At 51.5% G+C, this 5,349-nt stretch overlaps 1 long non-coding RNA gene across 1 annotated transcript; it reads right to left on the reverse strand.

Annotated features, from left to right (window-relative positions):
- Positions 1-2,084, reverse strand: LOC107306933. The gene is made up of 2 exons (XR_001552310.2): positions 1,651-2,084; positions 1-931 (listed from the first exon to the last, which is right to left on the reverse strand). It is a non-coding gene; the product is annotated as an uncharacterized LOC107306933 (long non-coding RNA).
- Between the last annotated feature and the right edge of the window lie 3,265 nt (positions 2,085-5,349).

Here is a 5,349-nt window from a genome sequence, read left to right on the forward strand (position 1 = left end):
TATCTTGGTGAAGATTTCTTTTATTTACACGGGAACCTCCATTGCACGGAGCGTTTCGCTCCCCGCATCGCCGTGGGCTCCCTCACACGCTCCCACACCCGCAAACACACGCGTGAAACGATCGCGATTGCAGTACAAACACCCCCCATCCGTTCGGGGATTGCACCGAGCAGTGCGAGGAGGAGATGGAGACACTTCACCTTACAGCAAACTACAGACGCGGGGTTAACGCAGCCTCCTCTCCCCCCTCTGTGCTGCGGAATCCCAAAGCACGAACTCGAACCCCCCGCAAAACACTCCATCCTCTCTCCTCTCGATCCGAAGCCATCCCTCGTGGCTGAGCTCAAAGTTACGAGAATCAAAGTCCGCTCAGAGCAGCGGGATCCCGAGCATTCCTCCTGGCCAGAAGCACGAGCAAAGATCCGCACCGCATTTGCAGCACGCTTTGCCATCGCATTCGGCTCCTGCAAGGTTATATCTCGCAGCGTTTGTGCTCCGCAAAAGCTCCGATTTCCCTCTTGGAGGGGAGATGATCGCTTCTCGAAATGACGGTGAACCACCGGGTCCCTTTCCGGGTAGACTCACAGCTTTGCCTCTCTCACCTCCTCTTTTCAATCTGCAGGGGGAAGGAACTTGGTGGCACGGAGCAAAACTAACGCTAGCAGCCCACGAGCCGTAGGAATCCTATCTGATATTTCTTTTATTTCCCGGTGGAGGAAGGAAAAATGGATTAAGAAAGAGTCTCTCCTGGCAAATGAGGAGGTTATAGAAGACGAAGCCTTTGTCTGAGCCATTGACTTCTGACACCTTTTCGGGGCTGAATGCTCCTTGCCATGTCCGCCCGCTCCCGGGCAATGCTGTGTGCTCAGCGCAGTGCATCCTTTTCCTCTCCCTTCCAAACCTTTTTGCTTTCGCTTTGAGCGATTCTTCCCTGATTGGAAGGAGAGGAGACCAAAAGAATATATATATATATATATAATAATCCTAATAAAATAAAAGCCAGAAGAGGGGAGGGAGAATAAAACCCTATTGGAGAGCTTACAGCGATGAGGTGACACTGATTTCTTGGATTTTCTTGCTTTTAAATTATCTCTTTTTTTTTTTTCTTGTGGGGGGGTGGTGGAGGGGGGAGGTTGGGAGGGTGGAAAAGTGGTGGTGGGGAAAAGAGATCCCGCAGCCCCCAGCAACAGAGTGTCGGCGGGGGGAGTGCTGGAGCTGCAGGCCCGGCTTCCCCGCAGCTGCATCCCGCAGGGGCCGAGCGTTGCTCGCCCGTTCAGGGCAACGAGGAGCTTGAACGCCGGGGGCTGCGCTGGGGGCCGAGCGGGCACCGACAGGCGGACGGACACACGGGAGGATGGACAGACAGACAGACAAATGGAGCCTCCGAGCAGACACACACAGACACAGAGACACAGATACATGAACGGGGTGACAGGGGGGGGCGGAGGTTGGGGAGTGCCGGGGGGAGAGAAAGGAGGTGAAGGAAAAAAAAAAGAGCTCAGCCTCATCCCCCCCGTGGTTTCAATTAACCACATGTCAAGGTCGGAATAAACAAAAAAAAATCGCTGGTTTCTCGCCGCTCCGACCACCCATTCCCACCCCCCCGTCCCTTAATCTCCCCCCCCCCCCCCCCCCCCCCCCCCAGAACACCTCGGCCGTGCGGAGCTGGGAAGGGCGGTGCTGAGCTCCGATCGCTCCGTGCGAGAAAGCGAAGTCAGCTGCAGCCAACTTCCCTCTGCATCTCAGCCCTCAGCAGCTCCGAAGTTCCCTTCTTCCCCCCGCTTTGTCCTTTCCCCACTCCCTTCCTCTTCACTTCTGCCAGACCAAGTTCTTTCTCTCTTTCTTTTGTTCCTTTTCTGCTATTAAAAAAAATAAATAAATAAAGGGGAGGGGGGGGGTGGATCGCACACAATAGACAGCGTGAATCCAAAGCAGACTCTCTGAAGAGGCCAGCAAAAATATTTCTTGGTCCTCCAGATGCCTCTATTTATTCCAGGATTGTCTTTTAAAGTAAATAAATATGGGGAAAGATTAATTTCAGGCCAGATACCACCCGTTCTTCCTGCTGCAGAGTAACTGCAGGCTCCGGGCTCTGCCTCTCCCACTCTCCCCCCCTTCTATGCCCCCCTCCCCCCCCTCCCCCCCCGCTAAATTCTTCGGCTATTCGAAAATCATATTTATTCAGCCCTCCTTACGAGATCTCACAGAGGAAAAGCTCTTCGGGCCAACAACAGAGAGGAGGAACTCGCTCTCTTATCGCCTCACACCGACGCGAAAACCTCAAATCCGACCCAACGTGAGAGACGGAGACATTCAGCTCTCGCTTCAAACCCCACTGCAGGAGTTTTCTACCTGCTTAAGTGCTTCCCCCCTCCACCAACCCCCCCCCCCACCCCCCCTCTGTCTGTTGCTAAGAATTCCTGTCTCTCCAGTGTTGGAGGTACGGGTAATAGACAATAAATTCCGAGGTGCAATTAAAGCTCTGAACAATTTCTTTAAGTGTGCCACGGTGCCCTTTATTTTTCCCCCCCAAATTTCAGGTCTCCCCCAGATGAAGCCGTCTCTGCAGATGTTCCCGAGCAGCAGCGAAGCCTCACGCTGAGGCATTCCAGGTTAGCTCGGTTTTGGGTGTGATAATGCAATGCGGGTCAAGGGAAGGGGAAAAAAAATCCCCAGCGAAGAAAATGAAAAGAAGAGCGAGAAAACAAGCCTGAACCCAGAGAGGCGAACTGTATACCGCCTGGAGAAACATATTTCTATCCTTCTCCCTTTACATTTATTATGTTTCTGTCAGACACCCTGTAATTAGCATAGATAACTATAGTTGCAAGCTCCAAGTTGTGTCTGCAGATCCTATTGTCTGGCTGCTCCGGTTGCACACCAGAGAGCTTGGAAGCGAGCACAAGGTGTTAGGAAGAGCCTGGTGCCCTCAAATAAGACAATAACCCCACGAAATTCACGGGGTGGGGGGGATGAAGGGGAGGAGAACGGTGCCGCTTTAGGCGATGGATTCCAACCCGAGCTGCACCGCGATCTCTTTGGCCTGGCGAGAGCATCTCCAGCTCAACCCAGTCCCAAACCTGCCCGCAACCCGAGGCTTGAAATAAAGGAGCTGGGGGCAATGTCCCGTCTGCTGCTTGCCCCCACCCCTCCCTCCGAGCTGCTGTTTGCACGGCCCGTACCTATGCAAATCCCGAGCCAGACAGCCAGACACCTTCCGACAACAACCTTGAGCGGGGACATTTGCTGTCGGGGACGCCTCTCCCACCCCCCCTCACCCCCCCATCAGCCCCAGTTATTTTGCAGCGGGTGCATCTCGCTGGGAAGCGCTGGGACTTCAAGACCCATCGTGCAACCCCCCCATTAAAAAAAAAGCATCCAGCGGAGCAAATATAGACGTAAAGCGGGAGAGTGGGCGCTTCCCCCCCACACCCCCCACCTTTATTTATCATTCATTTCTGTTTGCATTGGAAGGGGAGGAAACCAAAGCACAGCCCGGTCCCTGCTGTTAAAAAAAGGAAAGCTGATCAGCTCAGCCCCATCTCCCCACAGCCCCCACCTCAACCCCCAACCCCGGATCCATCTCTTCGCACGGGGTGATGCTTCGTAAAACCACCCCAAAGTCATTCCCAGCAGCAAGAGGGATAAAAGTTGATCCGCAGGCTCTGCTCTCGTACACACACACACACATAGGAGAGCAAAAAAGCCTCCGGGTTTTAAAATTCCACCTGCTGGGAGACGAGCATTAGACGGGAAAATATGACGCAACGTAGCATATCGTAACATCTCTGATATTTCACCCCGATAACGGCATCAGAAATAGCACGAGCATTAAGCAGCAAAGCCGGCGGTATTTCGCGGGGAGAGAGATGAAGGCGAACAGCATGGAGCCTTTTTGACTACCCATGTTTTTTACATAAAAACAACTAAGCCGGGTAGAACCGCACCAAACAGTCGGAGTGATAAATCCCCCCCCTCCCCTCCCGTCTTTCTTCCTGATCTAATATCATAATTAAAAAACCATAGGGGAGATTTTTAACTTTTATTGCGTTTCTGGAGTTGGGTCGCTAAACATATATTAACTTTACGTTCTTCTCTTTCTCGCCATGGGGGTGGTCGCTCCGAAATAAAATCAATCTTAATATACAGAGAATAGATATTGTTTGGTGTCTTGCACGCTGTTAGAAGGAAGGGAAGGAAATCTGCAGACACTCAACGCAGAGAAGGCAAACTCATCATACGTGTAATGAATCCTTTAAATAATTCAATTATCACAGCGCTAATATCAAATAATTACGGTTACAAAGCACCAGTAATCAACATCGTCCCTGTTGAAAAATTAATTTGCAGTATTGTATACGAGTTTCTTCCGCTTTTTTCCTCCTTCCCTTACCCTTCTTTTCTTTTCCCAACTCGCTCATTATGTTTTTCCGCTCTGCTGTATTCGACCTGCAAGGAAAACAGCCGCGCTCCGTCCAACATCGCATTCAACCAAACCAGCAGCTATTTCTTTTTTCACACTTAAAACACAACATATTGAACACAGCGGACAAAGGAAAAGCGATGTCTTTGCAAAGCGACGCTTCAAGGGACGCATTTCCCTCGTTGCAATGGGTTTTATACCGCGGACTTTGTCTCTCCTGGCTGACAACGCTCGGACCGACCCATGTCCCGAGCAATGGGACAACGCTATTCCTGCCATCGAAATACACATCTCGCCTAGAAACTCGCTAAGAAGTCCAAGATGGGCAAAGCCCCCACAATCTACAGCACAACATCAACCTATCCGTCCCAAAAACACCATCCCCGCAGGATCCGAACCCTCACGGGGAACTTCCAGCCCTATAAACTCCCACTATTCCCAATTTCACACTTTTATTGCTCTCAGCTCCAACCTGCGCTCCAACCCGAGGAGCACCGCGTTCCCATCGGCCTCAAACACCGACATCTGCGGAGCTTTGCTCCTCTCTCTCGGTTCCCTCCGCGTCTCCGCTTCTCCTCCCGAGCATCACCGGCCGCAATCCTTTCTCCCCGCTCCGTTATTCCGTACGATGGAGCTCGGCTCAACTTTGCTTTCCTTTCTTTTATACCTTCTTTTTCCTTCCTCATCTCCCCCCCCCACACCCCCTTTTCCTTTTACCATTCATTTTCTTTTATTTTTTTTCTTTTTATTTTCATTTATCCTTCCCTTTTTCCTTTTATCTCCCCCCCACCCCTTCTTTTCTTCCCCCCCTCCTGTTTGCACTGATAAGCAGATATAACTTTCCCAAGTTTTACAGCCCATTTTCTCAGGGGGTGGAAGGGGAAGGAGGGAGGGGGGGGTTTAGAAGGGATAAAGGGGAAAAACAA

Source organism: Coturnix japonica, unplaced genomic scaffold, assembly GCF_001577835.2.
Source record: "Coturnix japonica isolate 7356 unplaced genomic scaffold, Coturnix japonica 2.1 chrUnrandom339, whole genome shotgun sequence".
Classification (NCBI taxonomy): domain Eukaryota; kingdom Metazoa; phylum Chordata; class Aves; order Galliformes; family Phasianidae; genus Coturnix; species Coturnix japonica.